The sequence below is a fragment of the Equus quagga genome, chromosome 10 (genome assembly GCF_021613505.1).
Source record: "Equus quagga isolate Etosha38 chromosome 10, UCLA_HA_Equagga_1.0, whole genome shotgun sequence".
Lineage (NCBI taxonomy): Eukaryota > Metazoa > Chordata > Mammalia > Perissodactyla > Equidae > Equus > Equus quagga.
In genome coordinates this window covers 61359876-61374616 of record NC_060276.1, presented here as the reverse complement: position 1 = coordinate 61374616, position 14741 = coordinate 61359876, and the positions used below count along the sequence as shown (strand labels likewise).

At 40.1% G+C, this 14741-nt stretch overlaps 1 pseudogene; it reads left to right on the top strand.

Annotated features, from left to right (window-relative positions):
- Nucleotides 1-206: 206 nt before the first annotated feature.
- On the top strand, nt 207-10205 carry LOC124245461 (uncharacterized; annotated as a pseudogene).
- Nucleotides 10206-14741: the final 4536 nt, after the last annotated feature.

Genomic DNA, 14741 nt, shown 5'->3' with positions numbered 1-14741 from the left:
TCTCTAGGCCTGTAGCCTATTTTTCAAAACAGCTGGGTCAGACAGTGAAGGGCTGGCCCCCTTGCCTCCAGGAAGTAGGATCCACATGTGACATTCTTTAAGAAGTTGAAAAGTTTACTTTAGGCTGACCCACCACAGTATATGTATCCCACCACGTCCTCACATTACTGGAACAAAGAGGGGGATATTGGCTCACATCAGGAAGGATGGGCAAATACCAAACCATCCTACTGGATAACCTGAATGTGATACTACAAGTCAACTCAGCTCTGAACCTGTCCACCTTGCTCCCCAGTGAAACCTCACAAGCCTTAGAACATGACTGCTTACAGGTCATTGAGACAGTTTATTCCAGCTGGCCAGATTTAAAGGGCCAGCCATTGGAGGAACCTGACCTGGAACTCAAGGATGGTAGTAACTTCATGGACCAAGTTACGAGATGCACTGGGTACATGGTTGTGACTTTGCAGAAAATCCTGGAGGCCAAGGCCTTGCCCCCAGGGACTTCAGCACAGAAGGCTGAACTCATCACCCTCACCAGAGCTTTACTCTTGCCACGAGGGGAAAATGTAGACGTCTATACAGATTCCTGGTATGCATTTTCAGTAGTACATGCCCACGGGGCAATCTGGAACAGAAGAAGACTCCTAACAACAAACAAAAAAGAAATTAAACATGATCTAGAAATATTACAAATATTGTAAGCTATTAATGAGCCCTCTCAGGTGGCCATAATACATTGCCCTGGCCATCAAAAGGGACTGGCTGACCAAACAGCCAAAAGGGCTGCTGAGACAAAGATCCCCACCATGAAGGGCCTCTACTGCCACAGATAGATCTATCTGGATATCAGGAAAGAGATTCAGAGAAGGACTTGGACTGAGCAAAAGAATAAGGGTACAATGGTGGACACCCAGCATGCTGGAAAAGTAATATCCAAGGAATAATTCTGATCCTTGAGGCCCTCTTGTACCCCATCTTAAAATATGTATATGAGAGCACCCATTATGGAAGGATGCTACCCTATAACGGGTCCAGAGATACAACATAGGGCCTCATTTATAAAAGACTATATAGCAGGTGACCAAAAACTGAACGATTTGTGCAAAAAACAACCCCAAGACAGTCCCAAGTCCCCCTTATGTAGGAGCCCAATATAAAGGGGACTGGCCTACTGAAGATTGGCAAATAGACTTACTCGGATGAAACAAGTTGCTGTAAATTTCAGGTATTTGCTAGTGTTTGTAGATACTTTTTCTGGATGGGTGGAAGCCTTTCCCACCTAGACTGAAAAGGCATCAGAAATAGCTTATGTTCTGCTAAAATAAATTATTCCTAGATTCGGCCTGCCTAACACTTCGTAGAGAGATAATGGACCTGCTTTTGTTTCACAAGTCACACAACAAGTCTCTAAGGCACTAGCCATCAAGTGGATGCTCCACTCTGCCTAGAGACCTCAATCATTGGGAAAAACAGATAACATGAACCAAACCTTAAAAAATGATGTTGCTAAGATCTGCCAGGAAACACAAGTAACTTGGGATAAGGTGTTGCTCCTTGCCCTGCTACGAATCAGAGTAGCCTCCTGAAGTAGCCTTCAATTAAGCCCCTTTGAAATTCTGTACGGTAGACCATTTCAGGCCTCCCCCCTTAGAAAAAGTTCTCCAGAAGCCTTATGGGATATAATGATCATCGATCATGTAAAGTCTCTAAATTCTGTACTAACCTCTATCATGAGTTTCCTCCAAGAGGTCAACCTATCCGTCTGATATTCCATTGCACTCTTACCGGTCAGGTGACCAAGTTCTTCTTAAAATTTGGAAAGAACAAGGTCCTAAGAACCAACTGTCTGCTAAGTGGACAGGCCCCTTTGACTTTCTTCTCCCATTCTTCCTTGAAACTTGCTGGAGTAAAACCATGGATATATCATACCCAGGTGAAACAAGCTCTATCAGAAGAGACAGTGGAGCAAACTAAGACTCCAACATAGATCTGTGAGCCCATAAAGGATTCAAGATACATATTCCATAAAGCTTCCTAATTTATCCATCTATTCTGATCTGGTCCTCTTCAGAATGTTAAACTTTCCTTTTCTGACTATGCTAAATCTCATTTTTGTGACCCCTTGTTCTAATATCTGCCTTAAGAAGCCACCTCCCTTCTTAGATGTTAATTCCTTTTCCTGCAAAACAGATCTCTCCCTGGACCCTACTTATAGTGGCCTAGGAAAACCTCCCATTCAAGTTAATTCCAAACTGGCGATCTTATAGTACAATAGGTACACCCAATCTTTGGGGGAAATTCAAACTAAAGACCCAGTTTTAGACTTGTTTATTAACTCAGATTTTATGGAGTATATTTTTAAAGCCAGAATCGGCCCAGGAAAAACATCCTGAGAGCTATTTCCAGGGAAACACTAATGGTAGGGAAATAACCAGAACTAGTACCACTGACCAATACTAACAGTATTATGTTGCCATTGGAATTGATGATGAACACTTAGAAAGGGCATCTGATTATGATAATGAGTATCTGATTAAGCCCTGTGTCTCCTGTCATAGTTCAAAGTGCCCCGACTCCCCTGAACCATGCTTCTTTGGTTGGGTGCCACCTAAAGCCAAATCCTCTGACAGGTGATGAAACTTACATCCAGTCAGAGTGAAATGATGACCACTACTGATAACCAGCTCCCTGCCCTTCATGAGGGGTGACTTTAGGAAGCTCTCTGGTCCTCCCAGACCACCTTGTACTTAGGAGTGACAACAACACATTTGAGTCTCATATGGTGAGCTCAACATTTCTGGATTAACACACTGTACCCAAATTGCAGCAATGTGATCATGCCCCAATGGGAACAACATATCTGGTGGTTAAACCAACAATGGCCCCAATGGAAAAAAATAAGATACTCTAGAATCAATAGGGGCAGAATTAAGTATATTGGTCCAGGCAGAGGCTGCCTTTAGGGAATATCACCAAGACCAAGAAAAGGGGTATTTAAGAGAATAGGGAAAACTGGGGGGACTCTTGTTCCAAGAAGAAAGTAGATGATGGAAAGTTGCTTGGAAAACTACCCAGGCCTTAAGTAAATGGATAAACCAAACCTGGGACATTATGACACAATATGCAAAAACCCAGTTATAGGAAAATGCTGGTGGCTTAACTCAGCAAGGCCTAACAGACATGCTCCTCCAAATGGAATCAGAAGTAGCTGTGAAACAATGACCAACTATTTTAAAGGTAAAAGCTCAAGAAACCCTCTTATGGGAAATGTATGGGACTCCAAATATGTAGGAAATAATTGAAGGAACTTGTAGTTTATATCGATGCTCCCTGACTGCTCTAGTACCTAGATTTGACCCAAGCCAAAGGCATGACATAATCCAACCTGTTGGGATAGGTGCCATCCATGACAACTATTGAATACTTCCCTTTGGGGACCACTCAGCTCTTTACAATAACACTAACACAACCTCTTCCCAATGGGAACCAATTTCAGTCTTAGGATGAAAGCAGCACAGTGAGTTATGATTGTGCCCACAAAAACAGTAAAACTCTGAGATTACTTTAACTTTGCCAATAGTAAGGATCCCTATCCAAAATAACATTTGGTATAGAGGATGAGGATGATTTTGCTGGGAAAGAATAGCTAACTGCTACACTGTACAATTAGCAGATTATTATTGTGACCACAGTACATTTATAATGAAACTCTTCAAATGTCTGGTGCAATATAGAAGTAATAGGAAAAGTATACCTACCTGAAATTATCAAAACCTATGGTAATACTGGTGAGGAAGATTATGTCTATTGAGAATTAGAATTAAGATCCCCAACAAAGGTCAGCTTAATGGAAAATGAGTGGCATGAGCAAAAGAAAGATCTAGTTACTGATGAAATCCAGGATGCTCTTCAATGGACAGGAATAATCAAACATTGGGTACAAGTAACCATAATTGAGGGAGGGAAAAGGATCATTCAATTAGTCCAAAAATATGCAGATATCTGTTCAGGGTTTATTGGGTAGTTATCTTGCCTATTTAATTCTGCCTTAGGTGGCAATAACATTGCAAAGTTTCCCTTCCCTATCATACTCCTAATTGTATTAGCTCTTCTCATATTTTGCTGCTATACCCAATATCAAAAAAAAAAAACCCCTAAACAACCACATGTCATATTTATCAGCCCCATAACTCCTGAATGTTTCCAATTCAAGTTTCATCAGTTCCATTCCTCTATTCCCATGAAGGCCCTTGTCAGCAGGAAGTAGCCAGATAGAAATTATGGCCATATTCCCTAAGATTATGGAATGGATAACTGACAGTGGGGAAGTGATACAAGCCTAAAGCAAGGTTGATGTGAGGGAAACCATATTGTAACTTAGAACAACCTCTAACCAACCCACTCAGCTGTATATGTTTTAACTTGCACATAGCCCAAGTGATAAATAGCTACCCTCCCGGACATATGTACACTCAGTAGATTATATAATCCCGGTTGATACCTGTACCTCCCTGTAATGATAGATATCTTTGTTCTTTTGAGTTTCTTAGGAATATGGTGACCTCCTCAGAGGAGAACATCTATGATGGCATCCAGCATTAATGACAACTGAAAGATCTGGTGTGGCATCTCCAGTCACTGATGTCAGATAGTCAACATTCCTGACCCCCTCCTTTATAGTCCACTAGCCCTATATAACTGCTTAAACTTTGTGCTTGTTTAAGATGGTCTTTAGGACAAAAGTCTGCTCTCTTCCAATTTTTTGGCTAATCAAATAAACCCCTTCCTTGACTACTGACTCATCTTGCAATTGATTGGCTGCAGGGTTGTGGTGAGCAGAGCAAGCCCTTGCTCAGTTACAAAATGTCTTTAATGAGAAAGGCTGTAGTTCAAAATAGAATTGCCTTAGATATTTTAACTGCATCCCAAGGTGGTATGTGTGCAATCATTCAAACTGAGTTCTGGGTTTTTTTTTTGCCTGATGTATCTTCCAATGTGTCATTTCTGCTAAAGCATGTGAAAAAGCAGGTGAATGCCCTAAGCAACCCTATTCTCAGTCTTGATTTTTTTAGTTGGCTCCCTTCCAGTATTGGCTCCCTTTTGTGATCTGGATTGCAATTTCTATTTCTATTACTCCTCGGAATTCTTGTGTTAGTCATAATATTCAAACAAATTACTCTTGTCTTTACTCAGTGTTGTAAGACTAGCATGCAGGCTAGAGTGATGATTGCTTAGTGACTTGAGATGGTTGATCCATCTTACAACCCTGGATGAATTTCCTTTTCTGATAAAGAATATGCCTAAAAACTCATTTTTAAACAAATCATTTTGAGGGTTGAATTATCTGTTCTATAATTGTTATAAACAATGTAACTATAGGAAGTCATGTAAAATCACATGTACAATGTTTATGTGATAATGTAAAAATAATTGACAAGTTACATAACCTATGAAATGTTTCCCTTGTTATATATAACACTATGCTTGTCCCTATATCTGAGTATTTCCTCCAAATTTGGATAAATGGGCAAATCAATAAAATAAAAGCCTAGCACTGAGGGGCATGATGGACTCAGGGCAAGCAGCAACAACCCTGGCACCAAGAGGCAATATTTGGATAACCAATGCTTTCTATCACAAGATTATTGATCAAGAGGGAGAAATGACAGGAGATTTTCACAAATTGAGGCATATGGGGCAACTAGTCAGGTTCAAAATTGATTTGGCTTGAATTAAAGAAGCCTGGCTTATGGCCTATCAAAGATACATTGTACATCTGCTTTAACCATTGAAGTAAAGAATGCACTCTCTTAAGATAAGAATGCATGCTTCCCTTCCTATGCCCTATTGGTAATGCCTAGTCCCTTTCCTGACATCAGGGTCATGTTGACCTGTTAATTTGCAACTGAATACCTCTTTTAAAACTTTGATGAATATGTATCCTGGGCATTTTTAATGTATGCTCTTTGTTCTAAAAATGTATAAGACTGTACTGAAAACCATGCTTCTCCAGAACACTTTCTTCCTTTCTGGAAAAGACCCTCCTGGAATATAATCCTCAGTTTGGCTCAAGTAAAATTCACCTTATCTCTCTTCCCTATAGAATGATTATTGGTTATTTTACATTAACATTTCTTGGCATAGTTGTGAGGATTTCAGAGAAACCCCCCTGGAGACCACCTGAAATCTTCTTTGAACCACTGCTTGGTACAGCACAGGCACATAGAGCCCCTTTGGCTTCATGGCATTCTTCAGGTGCCCCTGGTGAGTTTCTCCTGAAACCCAGACCTCCTTATTTAAATCATAGGTCATGACTTTTACTTGAGCTGTATATACATTCCTCTGTATATGATACTTTCCACCATTTTGAGAAAACTAATGAATATAATGATGTTGATTGGTTGCTCCTAATGTCACTGAACAAAATAGTGAAAGAAAAGGATGAGCTCAAGGATTCAAATTCACAGCTCAAGAGCCACATACATGACCTAAGAACTTCTATGTGTGCTGTGTAGAAGACTACTATCTCTCATAGCTGCAGAGCTGAAATTGCTTAAAATCGAATGCAGAACCTCATCCTGTCACTGGCTGAATTACAATGCAAGTTGAACTCCTAGCCTTGCAGGGTGTCTACTGTTAAAGTGAGGGCATGGGTTATGAAAGAATGAGATCCTATGAGTTGGGATGGGTACATGTGGGAAGACATTGATGAAGCTGGGGATATTGGGCCCCTAAATTCTGGTTAATCTTCTTTTCCAGTGGAAGAGACCTCCCCACCACCAGTGGAAAGTGGCCTCCTCTATTCCAGCAGAATTGGCCAACCAACCCCTAGCAGAAGTGGCCTCCTAAGCCCTCATAGAAGCAGCCTCCCCACTTCCAGTGGCAGCAGCATTCCACCCTGATTAGTATCAGCCTTTTCACCTGCAGCAGTATTAGCTTTTCCACCTCCCTCTAAGGAGATTAACCATGCATTGCCCAAGGAAACTGTAAAGGCATCCCCTAAGGCATTTTCCATTGAAGACAATGGTGATTCTCCTCAGGACCCACCCCCATCGCCACTCTTTGTTTCTAGACCTATAACTAGACTCAAGTCCCAGTATGCCCCTAAAGGTGAGATACAATGTGTGACCCCTTAGGAAGTGTATGTACTCCAAAAGAACTACTCAAATTTTCTACTTTATATGAACAAATCCTGGGAACATGTGTGGGAATGGATATGAAAGGTGTAGATAATGGTGGACAAAGTTGGATCAGCCCTGATATGGGCTCACTAAGAAGAAACTCTGTATTTAATATTGCAGCTTGGGGAGTTAGTAAGGGCCCTCACAGTTTGTTTGGTTTGTTTGGTAGAACTGAAAGGTAACCAGAATGAGTAAATTGGAAATGCTGGATATGTCTTGGTTTAACGTATAGGAAGGGATACAAAGTCTTAGGGAGATTGGAATGCTGGAGTGGATTTGTCATTTAAGGCCAACTCACCCAAATTGGGAGGGTCCAGAAAATATACCTTTCACCAATACTCTGGGGCATAAATTTATGATGGAAGCCACAGCATCCTTGAAGAGCTCTGTGGTCACTCTTTTCTGTAGGCCAGACCTCACAGTGGGAACTGCAGTCACTGAATTAGGAAACCTAAATACAATGGGAATGATTGGATCCCCAGCTGGCAGAGACCAACTAGTGGCACTCAACCAGCAGAGTTAAAGCAGCACTCACAAAAGCACATGACTTTCCCAGACCTATGGCATTGACTAATTGATCATGATGTTCCTAGAAGTAAAAGAGAAAGGAAACCTACTAAATTCTTAGCTGATCTGTCAGAGCAGAAAAGTTCTAGGTAAAGTGTACCAAAGTCTAACCTGAATCATAAAAACAGAGAGTCATAATCCCTCAATCAATTCCCAGACTTTAGCCAGTCTACAGACCCAGAAACCCTTGAATGAAAGGAAGGCCACATACCCTCAAGGAAGGAACTGGAATACTACTGAAAATTTATACTGTTAATATTTCTCTCAGCCTTCCCTAAAGGGAACTATGGCCTTTTACCAAGGTAACTGGGCATTGAGGAAAAGGAAATAAGTAGACTCTTTTGGGACAACTGGACTCTGGCTGTGAACTGATGTTGATTCCAGGAGACCCAAAATGTCACTGTGGCTCTTCAGTCAGAATAGGGTCTTATGGAGATCAGGTGATCAATGGAATTTTAGCTCAGGTCCATCTAATAGTGGATCCAGTGGGTCTCCAAACCCATCCTGTGGTTATTTTCCCAGTTCCAAAATTCATAATTGGAATAGACATACTTAGCAGCTGGTAGAATCCCCACATTAGTTCCACCGATCTGTGGAGTGAGGGCTATTATGATGCAACATCACATTCCCATTCAACTCTTCTATTTGGCTTGTGCAGAAGACAGATGGATCTTGGAGAATGACAACGGATTATGATAAGCTTAATCAGGTGGCAACTCCAACTGCAGCTGCTATACCAGATGTAGTTTCATTTCTTGAACAAATTAAAGCATCCCCTGGTACCTGGTATGCAGCTATTGATCTGGCACATGCCTTTTTCCCCATCCTTGTCCATAAGATCCACCAGAAGCGTTTTACGTTCAGCTGACAAGGCCAGAAATACACTTACACTGTCCTATCTCAGGAATATATAAATTCTACAGCCCTATGTGATAATTATTTCTCAGGAATCTTGATCACTTTTCCCTTCCACACGATATTACTCTGTTTTGTTAAGTTGATGATATTATCCTAGACATGATGTATACATGATCACTAGATTGGACCTGGCGGGCAAGAAGAAGCAACTACACTAGACTAGTCAGTAAGACATTTGTGTGTCAGAAGGTGGGTAATAAAACTGACTAAAATTCAAGTGATCTCTATCTCAGTGAAATTTCTAGGGGTCTTGTGATATAAGACATGTTGAAATACCCCTTCTAAGGTGAAGGATAAGTTGTTGCATCTGTCCCCTCCTACAACCAAGAAAGACGCACAACACCTAGTGAGCTTCTTTGGATCGTGGATGCAACATATTCTTTCCTCATTTGAGTGTATTCTCTGGCCCATTTACCAAGCAAACCAAAAAGCTGCTAGTTTTGAATGGGGCCCTGAACAAGAGAAAGCTCTGCAACAGGTCTAGGCTACAGTGCAAACTGCTTTGCTACTTGGACTATATGATCCTGCATATTCAATGGTGCTTAAAGTATCAATGGAAGTTAGAGATCCTGTTTAGAGCCTTTGAGAGGCCTCTATAAGTGAATGCTTAAAGGCACAGGTCTTTAGGATTTTGGAGCAAGACCCTACCATGATCTGGAGATAGCTATTCTCCTTTTGAGAGATAGCTCTTGGCCTACTGCTGGGCCTTAGTAGAAACTAAATGCTTTGCCATAGGCCACCAAGTTATCACGTGACCTGAGCTTCCCATCATGAACTGAGTATTATCTAACCCATCAAGCCATAAAGTTGGGTATGCACAGCAACACATCATCATTAAATGGAAGTGGTATATACATGATTTGGCCCAAGTAGGACTTAAAGGCACAAGTAAGTGATGTGAAGAAGTGGCCCAAATGCTCATGATCTCCACTCCTCTTATAACACCTTCTCTCTCCAAGCCTGCACCTTAGGGCCTCATGGGGAGTTCTATATGATCAGTTGACAGAAAAAGAGAAGACTTGAGCCTGCTTTACAGATGGTTCTGCACAATATAATGGTACCACCCAAAAGTGGACAGATGCAGCACTAAAGGCCCTCTCTGAGACATCTTTGAAGGACAGTGGTAAAGGGAAATTCTCCCAGTGCATGGAATTTCAGACAGTGTACCTGGTTGTCCACTTTGCTTGGAAAGAGTAATGGCCAGATGTGTGGTTATATACCAATTGATTAGCCATAGCCAATCATTTGTCTGGATGCTCTGGGACTTGGAAGGAATGTAATTGGAAAATTGACAACAAAGGCATTTGGGGAAGAGATATGTGGATAGACCTCTCTGAATGGGAAAAAAAGGCAAAGATATTTGTGAATGTTCATATGAATGCTCGCCAAAGGGTCACTTTAGCAAAGCAGGATTTTAATAATCAAGTGGATAGGATGACCCTTTCCCTGGATACCAGTCAGCCTCTTTCCGTATCAACCCGTGTCATCACCCAATGTGCTCCACAATCATGGTATACTGCATGGCATTGCTGCTGATCAAGGAACTCACTTCACAGCAAAACAAGTGTTGTAATGAGCCCATGCTCATGGAATTCACTAGTCTTACCATGTTCCCTGCCATCCTGAAGCAGCTGGCTTCGTGGAACAGTGGAATGGCTTCTGAAGACTCAATTACAGTGCCAGCTAGGTGGCAATACTTTGTAGAGCCATGGTAATATTCTCCAGAAGGCTGGGTATGCTCTGAATTAGCTTTCAATATATAGTGCTGTTTCTCCTATAGCCAGAATTCATGGATCCAAGAATCAAGCTGTAAAAATGGGAGTGGCAACACTCACTATTTCCCCTAGTGACCCACTAGCAAGATTTTTGATTCCCATTATCATGATGTTGTGCTTTGTTGGCCTAGAGATCTTATTTCCAGATGGAGAATGGTTCCACCATTAGACACAATGATTCCATTGAAAAGGAAGTTAAGACTGCCACCTAGCCACTTTGTGCTTCTCATGCCTCTGAATCAACAGGCAAAGAAGAGAATTACAGGGTTAGCTGGGGTATTTGATCCTGACTGCCAAGGGGAAATTGGGCTACTACCCCACAATGGAGGTAATGAGGAATATGTCTGGAGTATAGGAGATTCCTTAAGGAATCTCTGTTATATCATGCTCTGTGATTAAGATCAATGGAAAACCACAACAATCCAATCCAGGAAGGATTAGTAATGGCCCAGACCTCTCAGAAATGAAGGTTTGAATCATCCCACCACGTAAAGAACCCTGATCAGCTGAGGTACTTGCTCAAGACAAAGGGAATATAGAATGAATAGTAGAAGGTAGTTATAAATACTAGCTATGACCACTAATCAGTGACAGAAATGAGGATTGTAATTGTCATGATTATTTCCTCCTTACTTTGCTATGAATGCATTTGTATATGTGTGTGTGTGTATATGTAAGGTGTATTGATTTTATATCATGGTATTTAAGTATTGTTAATTTTCCATCATAGTATTTAAGTCGTGGGATATCAAGAAGAGTAAATATCACTCAAGGACTTCACCTTCTCTGTAAGGGAGGGGGGTCAATGTGTTTTTGGTTATATGCAGGAAAATTTTATCATGTTAGGAAGAATTATGAGCTTGTTATTGTCTTTATTTGGTGATTAAATATGTTTTAAGGAGATGCATGTGGGTGCCAAATTGATAAGGAGTGGACTTTTGACAGTTAATTTTATGTGTCAACTTGAGTGGACAAAGGGGTGCCCAGATTAAACATTATTTCTGGGTGTGTCTGGATGAGATTAACATTTGACTCAGTAAATTTATCATCATCCTCAATATGGATAGGAATCATCTAATCCCTTGAGGGCCTAAATAGAAAAAAAAGGCAGAAGAAGGATGAATTTGCTTGGACGTATCATCTCATCTTCTCCTCCCCTGGACTTGGATTTACACTGTTGGCTCCCCTGGTTTTTAGGCCTTCACGCTCAGAATGAATTACACTGCTGGCTTTCCTGGGTCTTCAGCTTGCAGATGGCAGATTATGGGACTTCTCACCCTCCATGACATAACTATGTAAACCACTTCCTCATAATAACTCTCTTCCTGTATATATATATCCCACTAGGATGGCTATAATTAAATCAACAGATATTATTGAGTGTTGGTGAGGATGTGGAGAAATTGGAACCTTCATACAATTGTGGTGGGAAGATAAAATGGTACAGCTGTTTTGGAAAACTGATGATTGCTCAATAATCTAAACATAGAGTTACCCAATAGTTTCACTCCTAGATATATACCCCAAAGAATTGAAAATATATGTCAACTCAAAAAATTGTACTTGAATTTTTTTTATCAACATTAATCATAATAGCCCCAAAGTGGAACCAACTCAAATGTCCATCAACTGGTGAATGGATAAACAAAATGTGGCATATCCACACAATAAAATATTATTCCACAATTAAAAGGGAAGAAGTGCTGATACCTGCCACCACATAGATGAGACTTGAAATCATCATGCTAAGTGGAGGAATCCATTCACAAAACACCACAAGTGTGATTCCATTGATATGAAATGTCCATCTATTGAGACAGGAAGTAGAATAGTGGTTGCCCAAGACTGGGGGACTTGAGGGCAAATGGGGAGAGACTGCTAATGGGTGCAGGATTTTGAGGGAGTGATGAAGTGTTCTAAAATTGATTATGGCTATGGTTGCATAATTCTGTGAATATACTAAAAACCGTTCAATTGTATACTTTAAATCGGCGAAATGTATGGTATTGAATAAAATAATTAAAATAAAGATTAAATGGATAGATAAATAAAATAGGTAAATAATAAAAATTAAAAATGAATGGATAGCTAGATATTCAAATAAGGAATACATTTGCTGCAGTATATGGGGAGCAAGTGGCTACTAAAGGAAATAGGCTATGACAAAGCCTTTGAAAGAGAAGGATGTTCTTACTAGCTTTAACACACTAAATAATGACTAACTTGGGAACTAATAATGCCCTCTTTAAAGGAATAGCAAAATTAACTTTAAGGAGGTATTAATATTACCCTGTTATTCCCTGTTCTCTAGAGCACATTTTCCGGTAATTCTTTTCTAGTTTGTTTTAATAGTATAAACATATTTAACCAGATCATTCATAATCATAGACTATATAATACAAAGACTATATAATCCTTACAACTCTCCTCCTCAACATACCCAAAGAAAAACAATTTTGTTCTGGACCATCTTTGTTAATTAGCCCTATTGAATTATGATTCTATTTCAGTCTTTTATTGCTGTAATAATTTATAAGGGAGTGTTCCAAGTTGAAGTTATTTTTAAAAATAACGTTTTAACTGCTTTTTTTAGTATACCTCATCTTTCTCTAGACTCACTGTATTTTGTTGCCCTCTAGCATGTTACTACCTACAGCTCTACTTACAAATTATAAAGTTAAATGAAGCAGAATCTCTTAAAATCAATCAACTGCTTCATGGACATTAGCATTACAACTACCCTACCTAACAAATTAAAAGATTTAGAACACTAAAATGCCATATGGGCACAGAGTAGTGCCAGTGTACAAATCATCCATAGCTAAGCTATCTTCCTGAAATGGCTCTGCTACCACCCAAGGCCTCCATGGTATTCCTGGAGGCATAAGAACACAGGGAGTGAGTCTACAATCATGGCAAGAGTCTTTGGAAAATCTGTATGCTTCATGGTTTACTCACAAACTCATTCTCTTTCCTTAGGCCATTCCAAGCCTTCATATTTTGAAGTTAGGGGACCCATCTTTCATGATTATGTTCCTATATTTATTCAATGAGTAAGAGATGCTTCAGTTCCATCATAATCCCTCAGATAACTAGTGCAAACATAAATAAGAAGTGGACCTTTCCTCTCCGTGCCCTCTCTGGCAGAAGCAAGCCGTAGCAAGTGTCTTAAAACCCAGTCATCCAAACGATCACCCTTCAGCGATACATTTTGGGTTAATTTCACTCAGAGATCATTCTTTCCCCATTTGACTGTCAAGTTTACCTTTTACTTAATTCCTTTTTTATATCAGAAGACTGGTATACTAAGAACCTATGTTTACCTAATTCATCTTTACAATGATAAAAACCAGTTAATGCCAAAGAGGAACACTCAGTGAAGTATGCTATCATGTTTACCTTCTCTAGACATGAACATTTTTGAGAAGTAAATTAAAGTAATGCTACCTGTGCCACTCATCGTCACCCATCCACTAGAACATAGCGGGGTTGGAAGGATATATTCTGTTTTTTTCTTTTTTACATAGACCTGCACACTTTTCCTTCATTCTCTCCTGTGTACCTTCCACTGCTGCTTCAAAGAGTAACAGCATATAAACATTTTAAAATTTATTTTTGGACATTATTTTTTTGACAGGAACACTACATCCTGGAATGTCAGTTCTTTGAGGAAGAGATTGGTGGGTTTTTTTTCTAGAGATTGGCAACTGAGCTAACATCTGTTGTCAATCTTCTTTATTTTCCTTCTTCTTCTTCCCAAAGCTCCCCATTACATCTTTGTATATTCTAGTTGCAGGTCCTTCTGGTTGTGTTATAGGGGATGCCACTTCAGCATGGCTTGATGAGTGGTGCCATGTCTGTGCCCAGGACCTGAACCAGCAAAACCATGGGCCGCTGAAGCGGAGCACAGGAACTTTACCACTGGGCCACAGGGCTGGCCCCAGAATGGGTTTTGGGACTGAAATCTATAGACTTCTCTAAGTACCAGGTCTCTAGTGGCTTCTCAGCTATTACTAAAAATTATTAGGCCCTAGAAATGTTTAATAATTACCTGTTGCTATTTCTTAAGGACAGCAGATGAGTGAAGATTGCTGAGGTGAGAAACAGACACACAAAAAACCTAAATAGCCTAGAGCCCTCTATTCACTGCAGCCTTTAGATAACTTCTCATTTATAAAGAGGAAAACAAAAGTCTAAAAAAGCAAAAAGAAAGAAAAAGTGCAATTCAAATACAGAGTGACAAAGAAAGCACCTCGAAGATGCCTCCTTCATCTGAACACTTCTCAGTTGCTATTTT